At 40.0% G+C, this 15,221-nt stretch overlaps 1 long non-coding RNA gene across 1 annotated transcript; it reads right to left on the reverse strand.

The window, feature by feature from the left end:
- Window positions 1-633: 633 nt before the first annotated feature.
- On the reverse strand, window positions 634-8,556 carry Gm33094. The gene is made up of 3 exons (XR_382122.2): window positions 7,741-8,556; window positions 4,535-4,674; window positions 634-746 (listed from the first exon to the last, which is right to left on the reverse strand). It is a non-coding gene; the product is annotated as a predicted gene, 33094 (long non-coding RNA).
- Window positions 8,557-15,221: the final 6,665 nt, after the last annotated feature.

Raw genomic sequence — 15,221 nt, forward strand, 5'->3', positions numbered from 1 at the left:
TAGAAAATTGAAGACTGGTTCAGGCTCTAGGAAGTGGGCAGGGATGCTCACACTCCTACCATCCCACCATTCCTATCATGCAGTTTAGCTTGCTGCATCATTCATCAGGAAATACAGGAGAGCATGCAGTCAACTGGAATTAGAATTTTATTTTTCTACAGGTTTCTTACCCACAGGTTTATTCTGTCTTCTTGTTCCATCTAATGTACTTCCTTGATCACCAACTCCTCTATTTACAAAGCACTTGCTATGTAGCAGAGGCTGTTCTAATGAGCAGGAGAGCAAGTGAAGAAGAGGAATGCCAGGAAGCATCCTTTATCTGAAGGTCTCTTATAAAGTGGAGATGACCAGGGAGAGAAGCTAATTAATTGCAGCTACTAAGTGCTTGGCATTGCTGTACCAAGCACTAAAGAACTGGTAAGAACAAACATTGTAAGTCAATTCCAAACACATCAAAACATTGATATGTGGTCGTGAAATATATAGGGAAGCATGGAGAAATATCATCTTTTAGACAATGCCATCGCAGTTTGGAATACAAGCTCTACTTAAGACCTTCACTCCAGTACACAATGATGTATAAAAACACCTCAGGAGCATTGTGCCCCAGCTACTGGTTCTCAATCATTAGGGCTTACACAGACAATGGGGCATTTTCTAGCTCACCTTGCCCCTTGCATGCCAGCCACATACTCAGAATTTAGATATCCAACCTCCTGATAGCTGCTCAGGCTCCTGGGGTTCAGCTGTGGACATAAGGACAGCAGTTTCAGCCCCTATGTTCTGATCAGCAGAGATGTCCATGTTCTTAATGTCTTGCATGGTCACTGAGAAGTGTAGGAATTACATTGTATAGCTATTCTCAATGAGCTAAAGGCATGTACATTATAAACAGATTTTACATGAATATTAGAGGTGGGAAACACAATGTTTGCTTTGTAGCATAGGCTGACCTGGAAGTTGCACAAGTTGATCTTGAGTTGCATCAGCACCCCAAATACTGGAATAACAAGCCTCCCCCATCAAATTGCCATTTGCCTTGGTATTACAATGCATTGCAACATTGAATTATATATTATAAAACTAGATTTCCTTTTCTTAAGAAGTCTGGCACTATGTAATCTTAGGATTTGTTCAAGATTTCTAGGCAGGTGGAAAGTGGATTCTTACTACCTTCCCATTCCAAAATCCCTGTCATGTGGCTTTTAGCTTATGGTTAGAACTGGGTAAAATACTGGAGGTAAGGCCTCTATCAGAAATTAGTATTTCATTTTTCTCCAGAGCCATATTGGAAAGCAAGATAAGGTAGGTAGAGGTGGGAAGATGGCCCTTATCTGAGGTGAGCTTGCAGGGCCAAGTGAAGACAACAGTGAGACTAACAAAGTCACCACAACCAAGCAAATTTGATCAATAATTGTTTGGTGTTGCTAAGTTTCAAAATCAAAGAAAACTGGTGTGGATGCTGTGGGGAAATTATAACACAGTTAGACCTTAAAGTACCACCACAAGAATCTCTAGCAAACGGGCTCTCAAATGACGCCATCATATGTCTGGAGACAAAGCCTCACTAGCACACAGATGAGTAAATAACTCACTGACAGACTATTTACACTGGAGCTCCCACCGATCTTCCAGTCACTTACTATGACCTGTTCTGAACATCCCAGTGTTCTTGAGATCTCCCCTCCTCTCCTCCCTGGAATCCTATCATCCCTAAGGCCACCCTGGTGCAGCCTGTTGAGCTGCAGACAAGGGGACTGCAGTGCTGAGGGCCTTGAGGGGATCACTTAGTAGACCCCAGTTGGCACAGCCTGGGCAAGCAGCAGGACATTGGAGGCCCTGATAACTCCAAGGCCTCAGGTTTGAAAGAATCTGGAGGATCCAGAAAGTGTCCAGACCCCGCATCCTCAAGACACTGCACTGCAGTCATCCCAGGGAGGCTTCTGACTGCTCTTAGTTGTGTGAGTGCCCCTCCTAAAGGGATGCAGGGCCATGGAGGGCTGTTCACCAAAGCTTCCCATCAGCTCACTGCAGTTTCTCCGCAGGATAAACAGCAAAACTCAAATAGACTTTGCTGAGAGTGAGGTCGAATTGCTATCTGCAGCTGAGCTGTGCCTGGAGGGGACCCAAGGCTGCCTGAACTCCTTCCCTGGTCCAAGAGTAAAACTCAGCAGACTAAACCAAGAGATAGGCCAGGCTGTGCGTCTCTGAAATACTGCTCTTTGCTAAGATAAACTAGTTTCATAATGCTTTATAATATAAATTTAAGGTCACTATTGTGGTTAGGCTCTTGCGGGGAAGCCCTGTCCGTTCTGGAACTAACTGTGGAGACCAGACTAGCCTCTAACTCACAGAGATCTTTCTGCCTCTGCCTCCTAGAGTGTGGGATTAAAGATGTAAGCCACTATGCCAAGCTATGACTAGTTTTTATGTCAGCTTGTCATGAATTATAATCACCTTAGCAGCAAACCTCACCTGAAGAGTTTTCTGTCCTGATTGATGTGGGAAGACCCAACCTGAATGTGAATGGCCCTTAATGGTAAGAGCCCTAGTTAAAGGTGTGTGTCAGAGGGAAGAGCATCCTGCCTCATGCTTGTGCATCCTTCCCCCCTGTCTCTCTGAATTGATTTGATCTGTTGCTGATGCTGGGACTGATTCTTTTGCTAAGAGCAAAGGGTTTTCTGAAGAACCATTGGGACTACTGAGGCACGTGCCAGTGGAGTAACTCAGTTATGGCCCCCAGTGAGAGACAGCTATGGTGAGACTACTCTGACTGGTAAGGTTCACTGGCTCAAAGGCCCAGCAAAGTCCTTAGTTCTCCTCTTCACTGTGATTTTACTGTGCCTAATGTTCTAACATATCAAGTCGATAAGGTAATCCAGCCTTTTTATAATAGGTTTGTTTTGCTTTATATTAAATCTGAACTAAACACTCTAAGACCTTGCTTGAGAAATCAAGAAAGCTGGGCAGATTATTTTATTTTTTCACATTTCTTTTACACCCATTTGCACAATGGATTTATTTTATTTTGCAAAGAGCTAAGTAGACATAGTAGAGGAAAGGATACCTAATCTGTCATATTTTGAAGGAATAAGAAGTTCAGCTTTAATCTCAATGGTAAATATTTCTCAGAGTGTCTTTTTTTATTTAATTTTATTTTGTTTTACTTTTTTCATGACAAGACCTTGCTTATAACTTTGCCTATCTTGGAACTCATTATGTAGACCAGGTTGGCCTCAAACTCACAGAGATTTCTGGGGTTAAAGACATGAACCAGTACACCGAGAATATCTCTCAGATTATCATAATACTTAATATTTTCAATACCATGTGTCAGCACTGAAATCAAATACATAGCAGTAACATTCTATAATCTGAGCATGTGATAATCTATATGATTGGGCACACATAGCCACAGCCACAAGAATAAAATATGTACCTTTGTTTTACACACTAACTTGTCATTTATTTGGGATATATTCAAGGGTTCTTTGAGTGAAGAAATTATTGTGTATTCAGACATTTGATTTCTTTTGAAGTGGTATCTGTGGAAAAACTTCTTGCTTTATATAGCACTATCCTGTAATGAACGAAAAAACTCAGCTGAAGCGTAGTATGTTGCATGCAGATGTTGGCTGAAGAACACACTTAACTTCTGACAGAAGGAAAGCATGCAAATAAGATGTGGATCAGGTCTATGCCACAAAAATTCAAATAGTATGCATTATGGGTATGATTGGCTATAAGAATAATAAGAGATTGCTGAAGAACTTTCACTAAAAGAATGGCAGATTGTGACATAATTTAAAAGTCACTTCTTGATGCTGTAGCTGGCTGTGATTGGCAGGACAAAGAAATTTTAGAGGAAAGTATGAGAGAATTGTTCTAGTGCAAAATAAGACTAAACGTGCAAATTCCACACTGAGTATGAGCAGAGTCTGACAAGGACAAGGAGAGCCTTCAGACAGTGGTACAAATGCAGCAGGAAAGGAGAGGCAACCTAAGGACCAATGAGAGGCTCTTAGTGAAATGTGCTTTTTAGAGCAACTTTACAACAGGCAGTGGCAATTCTATTGCAGTGTTCCCTATATCTAAACATCTGGAATGAGCCTGGGGCAAGTACCCTTGTGATACACAAAAAAGATATGGCAACTCAAACTCAGCATTCCCATGCAAGAGCAGGTTCTCCTGAACAGAAAGATTCAAGAGCAGGATGATATCAAGTGGGATGTGATCAAGCAATCTCTATGGATATAAAAATATGGGAATTTGGATTTGGGTGGTAGTAGTTAAACAGGTAGTATTATTTAGTTGGATTTCCAATAATTGAAGATAGTACCAATAATGTTTCCTGAAGACTAGGATGTGAGAGAGAATTTTGGTTGAAATCCTAGGTAAATTGGCTGAGAAGTCTTTAAATGTAAATAATTTGAAGAATGGATTCCATGGTCAAATACAGAAGGCACATAGAGTTTCAGACATGTTGAACTTTATATGCTTGTTAAACATCATCTGTGATTTCAGTGTGGTTTACCTGTGCCTTGGAGGTCTAGGGCTGGAAGTGTGATGCCCATCTGTCAGTAATGAGGAGGTAGAACCTTATTTGGAATAGAATCAGTTCATCAGATGACTCTTCGTAAGATCTTAATAGAGATGTCTAGGAATAAATCGTTCCTATGGGAGTAGGTTATAAGTCAAGTCCATAGCATAAGATGACCCCTTTTATATGTAGTCATTTGTTCTGTTTCTTAACTACATTGTGACACTTCCAGGAGTCTCTACAAGGATAGTAGTGCTATGATATTTGGACCTTCCTGACATAGGCTTTTGATACAAAAAGACTTTTCAACTAAATACTGTAGTAAAAAAAATTTAATAAATCCCAGCAGTGTTCCTTCCTGCATTTGACCATCTACGTTCCTGAATGGAAAACACACACACACAGTCTTATATTTTATTATGCATTAAGTAGCTCAATAGCTGGGCAGCTGCCTACCCTCCATCCTTTTAGAATCTACCTTCCCATTGATAACCCCAAATTATCACTTAATATTAACTATGTTCTTTCTTGGCTGCTCCTAACCCAATTGGGCAGCCCTATGGGCCATGTTCTCTTGGCTCCCAGCCCACAGCGGCTCTCCTTGCTTCTCTCCTGCATGTGCAGACTATCCCATGGAAGCCTCTTCTCTCTCTCCTTCCTCCTCATGGTCTCAAGCCCAGGAAACCTAAAATCTACATATGTCTCTTCTCCTCAGCTATTCAGCTATTAGCTACCAGCATCTTTATTTATCAATCAGAATTAACTGGGAGCAGGGTCCCTCAGGCTACATGTAAACCCCACATTTCTGACACCAGCACTGAGCATTACAATAAACAGTAAAAGACAAAACTTCACAGTTCCCCTTTTTAGTCCAATAGAAGGCCTTTTCTCTCAAATATAAATTCACCAAAATTATAACAACTGTGTAAATTATAATCTATGATATATACTTATAATATCCAGCCCATCATATTTGGTAATTCTGATAAAGTACTCAATCATCTATCCTGACTTAAATAGTTTACAATTCTGTGCCTCAATCATGTTTGATTTTAACTTGTATTACCATCTGAAAACCATCCTTTTAGATCTAGAACATCTTCTTTAATGATAAACAGACTATAACTAGTCTTCAACACCATCAGATATTTGAGAAAAGAGTAAATATTACTGAATATGTAGGAAGCACAAAGACATAACTTCCAAAACTTAAACAGTTGGCAAAGACTGCATGGACAGTCCCCAATATTCCTCAGAACATTGGAGCATCTGTCTTCAGCCTTCTGGCCCAGACCATCTGACAGACCTTAAGTGAAGCAGGAATTAAGAAGGACTAGCTTACCCTGTCTGTATTGGCAGAGCTTAGCAATTGACTAACCTGTGTCCATTTGTCCTTTATGGACGGTATCCTGTCTGTAGATGAAATTAGGGCATTTCTTGACCAGTGACTAGCTTGCCACAATTGAAACAACTCTATATAGAGGTTTTGATGCTCAACCTCCTTACTTGAAGTGGGATGGGGATACTGTCAGGAGCAGATATGTCTCATAGTCAAAATATCTATTAATAATGAAATTATTTTAAATGTCATATTCTGTGGATTTCTGACATGTTTGAAGACAATCTATCTATATATAGAATAACTGAACTGACAAACATTGAATATTTTGGGCTATTCATTATTTGAAAAACCTTGAAAACTTTTTATTGTAATTAATTAAATTAGTATCTAAATTACAATGAGTTTAACTATCTGACTATTGCATTACTTAATATCTTAAACAGTTTGCAATAGCAGCTATTAAAAGGACTGGGTCTAATCCTTGTATTCTTAAATGGGTTGCATAGGTACAATGCCTATCTAAGAGTAACAAAATTAATTTTAAATTTTGTGTCAATATACAAAGATTTATTTATTTATGAAAACCTTAAACCTGTATCAATATATAAATTCTGTACCACTGTAAGAAAATATAACTTCAATTCTACATCAAAATATAAAGATTTGTACCAATATAAGATTACAACTATAAAATGATTTAAAAGTAAATTAATAATCCATCCCCATTTATCTAATCTCTATACTATTACTTTATCCCCATTTTTTTCTTTTCAATCTCTTTCCCTTTAACTAAGAAAGAAGGATAGAGAAGAGAAAAGGAAAGATGTGAAATCCCCGAGTCTAAGCTCTCTTTAGTTTTCCTCCCTGACCTAAGCTATAATTATTTCCAAATTATTCCTTAGAATGACAACATATCTATAACTTATAAAATAACCAAAACCAGACACCCAAACCTAAGGGATTGGGGTGACAATTTTCCAAGATTGCTGAGATGGAATGAAGAATTCCTTTTTTTTTTTTTTAAGAGATAGGGAGGGCCAAAAAAAATCAGAAAATAAAATAGTTAGACTTAAGAAAGCTACCTGTAGCATTTGTTGTCTAATCTCTGTATGCTTTGAAAGTTCAGGGCTTAACTAAAGTCCTGATGTCTAAAAGGCTGGATGAACTGGAGTTATTGGGGATCAGCAGCCATTCCTGAAGCTGTTCTGGAATTAAGTCTCTAGAAATAACATCAGATGAGGCAAGATCAGGCAGGAGGCTGGAAAGGATTTGTTAGTCATTTCAGCATCCCCAGGGGTGAATTTTGTCAAAGCTGCAACTTGGTGTTTCATTCTGAAATATATGAATCTTACAACTAATATTTAGTTCTATAAAGATATTTGTATGGATGGATTGTGCAAGGTGCACAGATCAGTTAAGGATGAATTTCTGCTCCTTGTTTGAGCAGGTGACAAACAATTTAAATCATCCCCAATTAAATGTTTGCTTGCTAAGAATTGCTGTGGTCATGGCATCTCTTCACAGCAATATACTCATGTACAAAATTCTCTTCACAGCAAAATACTCATGTACAAAATTCTCAAAGAAAGTGTTTAAAAGAGAGTCGAGGAGATCAACAGAAAGGAGATTCAGTGGCCTGGGCTTCTTCTGGCAGAGCTGTGGAGATCAGATCCTAGAAGGAATCTTTTTTATAACTAAAGGAAATTTGCACCCATGTCTTCAAATCACAGTGCATTAGTAGCCCACTGCTTTACATATGGGATATTCTACTCATAAAATACCACTTTTGTAATTTACATGGATTGGAAATCAATGGTATCCTCAGAAGACACTTAGAAATGTGGGGGACTGCACACACCTGAACAGACACTGGAGTGGAGGCTGTAGGCTGGAAATGAAGAATGGATTGGGGTTTCACAGCACTCATGAGCATGGTTCAGAGCTGCCGGCAACATCAGTGCTTCTCCGGGTTCTCAGAAAGCTGTCTTTTGTTTTCCAGACTCTGAAGGAGGCAGTTTGTGCAAAATTCACAAAGTGAAGTGAAAAGAGCATCAAAAAAGTGCCACCCCCTTTTAGGTGAGAGGACCTGTGTGCTGAGCACTGGACCAAGTCAGGATCCAGCTGCCTCACTTCTTTCTGAGATACCATTATTGACAGCTACATGTCCCATGCACCAGTCAGGGTTGGGAGAAGGGTGACACACTCCATCATTAGGAGACGGTTACATGTCCCTAACACTCCTCCGCTGGGAGGAAGGTAGCATGCTCCTTTTTAGATGCAGTGCTGGCTACCAAATGACAGCCAAAGAATGCTTTGCCTGTGCATTTGCTAACTTCCTCCACAGCCTTTTCTTGACTGTGAATGTGGGTGTATGTCTACAACTAAGACATCCCACTGAACCACTTCAGTAGCTTTCCTTCCAAGGCTATTATATCTGTGAGACATCATCAGCTGTCCTTCCTCACCCTCAGATCTCCACACCCTGCACATACACACCCATCTGACTTGTCCTCAGCTGTCAGGTTCTTGCCTGGCTACACTATGACTAATTGTTGGCTGTTTGCATTCTTGTGCCCACAGCAGTTCTTTGGCAAAAGGGACCATTAATGTTGATTCATCTTTCTTCACCTCCAAGTTTTAACACCCTGTTCTGAAGCTGTTGCTGTGTTAGTACAGAATGGAAGGACAGAATCACAAAAGTATTTTGGGAAAGAAACTGATAAAATATTTATTCTTCATTCCAAACAGCAATTAACTTGATTATTGCACAATACTGATATTTGGCCTGTTGCATGTGCAAACTTATTAGGCAAATTTGATAATCATTATTCAAAAGACAAATTGTTAAAACTTGCCTCTATGCATGTTTTTGTATTCCCTGTAATTTTATGCATGCAGCCAATAGAGAATGCACTTACTGTATTTACCAACTTCTGTATTGGGCAGGGTTCTCTAGAGTCACAGAATTTATGGGTAGTCTCTATATAGTAAAGGAATTTGTTGATGACTTACATACTGCAGTCCAACTCCCAACAATGGTCAGCAGCAGCTGTGAGTGGAAGTCCAAGGATCTAGCAGTTGCTCAGACCCATACAGCAAACAGGCGAAGGAGAGTCTTCCTTCTTCCAATGTCTTCATGTAGGTCTCCAGCAGAAGGTATAGCCCAGATTAAAGGTGTGTGCCATCTCACCTTTAATCCCAGATGACCTTGAACTCAGAGATCTCCCTGTCTTCATTCATAGCCACTATGCCTCAAGATCTCCATACCAAGATCCAGGTCAGAAACTTCTATTTCCCAGCCTCCAGATTAGGATCACTGGTGAACCTTCCGATTCTGGATTGTAGTTCATTCCAGATATTGTCAAGTTGACAACCAGGGATAGCCACTACAATCCACCCCTTGTCAACTTGACACAAATAATATCTTATGTCCACATGAAACAATAACAAGGTCAGGGATATGCCTAACATGATATAACTATTTAATCTAATGCAATCTAATGCAATTGGATCACATGTTTGTTCTCTTGAGTTTCCCTCTGCTTCAGCACAAATAATTGAACTACATGCTATAGCCACTGGTTTTGAAATATTGAAAAATCAAGCTTTTAATTTGTATAGTGATAGCCAATATATACCTCATAGTTTATAATTGCTTGAAATTGTTCCCTTTTTAAGATACTGCTAATTCTCCAATTTTGCAACTATTTATGCAAATACTACTTAATTTGATAGAAGGCACTGTTCCTTACTTTATAGGACATTTAAGAGCTCATACTGAATTGCCCAGATCCCTTAGTGAGGGCAATGCCATAGCAGATTTGTATACCAGGCAGATTATAGGCCATACACAGGAACAATTGGCTAAAACAATCCCATTCTTTACATCATCAAAATAGTAATAGCTTAAGACAACAATTTGGTATTTCTAGAGAATGTGCACATCAAATCATCAAATTGTAAAGGCTTGTCCTCAGTGTCCTCGATTTCATCCTGTACCACATAATGGTATTAATTCTGGAGGACTTGTACCTAATCAATTATGGACGTTACCCACATTTCTCGGAAAATTAAAATATATACATGTGACTACTTTCTCAGGTGTTCTAGTTGCAACTGCTTTAACAGGAGAAGCAACTAAAAATGTAATTAGTCGTTGCCTACATTTGTGGGAAGCCACATGTGCCGTTGCAGAGTGGCACTGACTACTGCTGGCCACCACGCATAAGATTGGACAAACAACCAATATGTACATATGCAGTAAAGTTTTTTGCCAAGACACTGCCTGGCCCAGGCATGATAATGAGGTTCTGTAAGGTACTGAGAGTATAACCAATCAGATGTGAGACATGCAAATGAGGTATGATAATGAGGTTCTGTAAGGTACTGAGAGTATAACCAATCAGATGTGAGACATGCAAATGAGGTATGATAATGAGGTTCTGTAAGGTACTGAGAGAGAGTAGCCAATCAGATGAGGAACATGCAAATGAGGCTTAGTGCATAACCAATCCGGGTGTGAGACACGCCCCTCCTAGGCCTATAAAAGCAGCACCAGTTCTGGGCTCGGGGTCTTTTTGCCTCTACGATCAAGCTCTTCCAATAAACGTGTGCAGAAGGATCCTGTTGCAGCGTCGTTCTTCTTGGCCAGTCGAGCGTGTGCAAGAAGTGGTGCCGAAAACCCGGGAAAAGAAACATCTTCAGGCACGAGCGAAGACCCCCTGCTACAGGGAGGATTCAGAACTGCATCACGGGGAAGGAGCGGTTAATAAAGGTTCCCGTAAAACAGATTTCTGAGAAGGATCCAGTGTGGATTCAGAACTCTTCAGCTGAGGAACGGCGGTACCGGTAAGTAGAAAGAAATTAATGTGAGTCTTTGAGAAGCATGCTCTCCTACGAAATAGATCCGATAATTGTTGCTGGGGTTGCTATCTTTCTTGCCTTGATCTTATATCATGGCTTTATTTGTCAACTCCCAAAATATAAAGATACAAAAAATAGTGTAAAAAATAATAAAAAGCAGAAAATTTACCCTCCTCTCGAGGACTCTGAGTTGTTAGAATTGTCCAGCTCAGAGGATTCAGAATTATCAGCAGGAGAGGAGGAAGATTTGAAGGAGGCTGCTGCGGAGTATGAGGCAGAAAGATCTGGTCCAATAGGGAGGAGCTTCAGTGCTCCCCCACCTACTCCGCCTTATGCAGATAAGAAAGCAATTGGCAATGGTCACTCTTTTTGCACTCCTAAAGGGTTGCAAAAAATATGTCAGGCTTTTCCTGTTTTTCAGGATCATGCTCAACAGCGATATTATGAGCCAATATCGCATAAACAAGTAAAAGAGCTAGCAGAGTCAGTAAGGACCTATGGAGTTAATGCCTCATTTACTCAGTCCCAAATTGATAGACTGGCTCACAATGCCATGACTCCTTTTGACTGGATGAGTGTGGTAAAGGCATGTCTTACGATGGGACAGTATCTAGATTGGAAGTCTATATGGCATGATCTGTGTTTGAGTCAGGCCCGTGCTAATGCTACTGCAGGGCAACAAGCATGGAGCTTTGAAATGCTTACAGGTCAGGGTATATGGACAAACAATCAATTAGGATACCCAGTGCAGGTCTATGATCAAATTAATCAGGCAGCAGTGAAAGCTTGGAAAGCATTGCCTAATCGAGGAGAGGTATCTGGTAACTTGACAAAAATTATTCAGGGAACTAATGAGCCGTTCTCTGAATTTGTGGCTCGCATGATGGAAGCGGCAGGATGTATATTTAGTGATTCTGAGGCCGCAATGCCATTAATTGAACAATTAGTTTATGAGCAATGTACCAAAGAATGCAGAAATGCTATCACACCATGGAAAGGGAAAGGACTACAAGCATGGATGAAAGCCTGTAGAGAAATAGGAGGACCTCTTTCAAATGCAGGGCTGGCTGCCGCAGTTTTGATGGCGCAAACAAAAGAAATAACCTGCTATAATTGTGGACAAACAGGTCATATGCAAAAGCAGTGTACAAAGGGTAGAAAGAGTAGGTTTGAAAAGACAGAACCAGGTACTTGCCCAAAATGTGGGAAAGGAAGACATTGGGCAAATGAATGTAGATCAGTCAGAGATATAAAAGGAAGGCCAATACCTCAGTTTAAAGTGCAACAGCCAAAAAACGGCGTGAGGGGCCCCCGTCCCCAGGGCCCCCAAATGTATGGGGCATTTCAGACCACAGTGTCCATGAGGCCACCCAGAGACCAAGGAGAGCCACTCCGGGTTCAGCAGGATTGGACATCTGTGCCACCTCCAGAGTAATTCTTACACCTCAAATGGGGTGCCAACCTATTTTATCAGACTTTAGAGGTCCCTTACCAAAGGATACAGTGGACCTACTGTTGGGTAGGTCCTCTTCTGCTTTGAAAGGATTGATGATACATCCCGGAGTTATAGACTCAGATTATGAGGCACAAGTTAAGATTATGTGTTCTGCACCCCAAGGTATTGTGGCCATTTCTCCTGGAGATCGCATTGCTCAATTACTGATTCTTCCTAGTTTGCATAACATGTTCCCTAGTAGCCAGGATTCCCGAGGAGATAAGGGACTCGGTTCTATAGGAACTAATGTGGCCTACATATCTTTAGATTTGGATAATCGTCCCACTTTACAATTACAAATAGAAGGAAAAACCTTTCAAGGTATAATGGATACAGGAGCAGATAAAAGCATTATATCCAGTAATTGGTGGCCCGCTTCTTGGCCTGTTAATCAATCGTCACATACCTTACAAGGATTAGGATATGAGGCTACCCCAACTATAAGTGCAAAATCCTTACAATGGAAAGATAAAGGAAGGACAGGGCTTTTTCAACCTTATGTACTCCCTTTACCTGTAAACTTATGGGGAAGAGATGTGTTGTCAGCCATGAACTTTATATTGACTAATGATTACTCTCAGAAAAGCAAGGAAATGATGAAAGGAATGGGATATATACCTGGACTAGGTCTTGGAAAAAACTTACAAGGTAGAATTTCACCAGTTAAAGCCACAGAAAAAGTAGATAAGAAAAGGCTGAGTTTTTTCTAGGGGCCACTGAGGAGCCTTTGCCCATTCCATGGCGTACAGAGGACACGGTGTGGGTGCCTCAGTGGCCTTTACCCTCTGAGAAGTTAAAAGCAGCTAAAGAATTAGTACAAAAACAATTAGACCTGGGACATGTGGAACCCACTCAATCACCCTGGAACACCCCTATTTTCGTTGTAAAGAAGAAGTCAGGTAAATGGAGATTGTTACATGACCTAAGAGCCATTAATGCACAAATGCAAGTTATGGGTCCTATACAAAGAGGACTCCCCCTACTCTCAGCTCTACCTAAGGATTGGAGGATTATAGTAGTAGATATTAAGGATTGTTTCTTTTCCATTCCATTAAATAAGAAAGATAAACCTAGATTTGCATTCACCTTGCCTTCTATTAATCATATGGAGCCTGATAAAAGGTACCAATGGCGGGTATTACCCCAAGGAATGGCAAATAGCCCTACAATATGTCAGTTATATGTAGGAAAAGCTTTGCAACCGGTTAGGGATGGTTTCCCCTCCTTAAAAATTTGTCATTATATGGACGATATAGTGATTTGTGGACCTGAAGAAGAAAGTATAGAGCAAGCTTATGGCTTGCTTAATGAAACTTTAAAAAATAATGGCTTGATTATTGCACCAGAAAAAGTACAGCAGTCTAATGTTAGTCATTTTTTAGGAGCCACTATTACTTTACGATGTGTCACCCCACAAAAGATTAGTATAAGAAAAGATCATCTAAAGACATTAAATAATTTTCAAAAATTATTAGGAGATATAAATTGGATTAGACCTTATTTAAGGATCCCTACTTCGGAATTAAAACCTTTATTTCAAATTTTAGAAGGAGAATCACATATTACCTCACTGAGACAGTTAACACCTGTGGCTTCTGATGTTCTTAGGAAGGTAGAAAGAGCTATCCAAAAAGCACAGTTAAATCGTATAAATGAGCAAGAACCTTTGTACCTATGCATATTAAGAACCATAAATTTGCCAACTGCTGTGTTATGGCAAAATGGTCCTTTAGTATGGATACATCCACATATATCCCCTAATAAGACTATAGAGCATTATCCCACCATGGTAGCAAATATGGCCCACAAAGGGATAAAAACTTCAATTACTCACTTTGGAAAAATGTCTGATAGCATAATTGTCCCTTATACTGTCGCACAAATGCAGATATTGTGTGCTACTATAGATGAATGGGCCATTCTTAGATGCAGTTATTCTGGCTTAATTGATAATCATTATCCTAAACATCCGTTATTACATTTTATGTTATTACATCCAGTAATATTTCCAAAGGTAACGGCTAATACCCCTATAAAGGGAGCCATTGATATTTATACAGATGGATCAAAAACAGGAATTGGAAGTTATGTAATCAATGAAAAGGCTGTAAGGTTGCAATTTACACCAGGAGCCCCTCAATTGGTAGAATGTTTGGTGGTTTTAGAAGTTTTTAAAAAATTTCCTATGCCCATAAATATTATCTCTGATTCTGTTTATGTAGTTAATGCAGTTCTAGCATTAGAGACTGCCGGAAATTTTAAACAGTCTAGTCCTGTATCTGAAATTTTGAGGAAAATACAAAATTGTATTTTGATCCGTGAGCATCCCTTTTATATTCAACATATTAGAGCACATACATCATTACCTGGACCTATGGTTAAGGGAAATGCAATTGCTGACTCAGCCACCAGAGACATGGTTTTCCTATCACAAAGGTCTATAGAAAGTGCTAAGAATTTTCATCAGCTTTATCATGTCCCTGCTTCTACATTACGACAAAAATTTAAGCTCACACGAACAGAAGCCCGAGATATTGTCCTACAGTGTGGTAAATGTGTAGAATTTATTAATGCACCTTCCGTGGGTGTTAATCCTCGCAGATTGCGACCCCTAGATGTTTGGCAAATGGACGTCACGCATATCCCATCTTTTGGGAAATTACAATATGTACATGTATCCATTGATACCAGTTCTGGTGTCCTACATGCCTCTCCCTTGACAGGGGAAAAAGCAGTTCATGTCAAATCTCACTGCTTAGAGGCTTGGGCTGCATGGGGCAAGCCCCTAGTGTTAAAGACAGATAATGGTCCTGCATATACTTCTTCTAAATTTAGCCAATTTTGCAAACAAATGCAAGTAAAACATATTACTGGATTGCTCTATAATCCACAGGGCCAAGGCATCATTGAGAGAGCCCACCGCACTCTGAAACAATATTTGCAAAAACAGAAAGGGGGAATAGAGGCTATGACGCCAAAGA

The sequence above is a fragment of the Mus musculus genome, chromosome 13, assembly GCF_000001635.26.
Source record: "Mus musculus strain C57BL/6J chromosome 13, GRCm38.p6 C57BL/6J".
In the NCBI taxonomy this organism is placed as follows: Eukaryota; Metazoa; Chordata; class Mammalia; order Rodentia; family Muridae; genus Mus; species Mus musculus.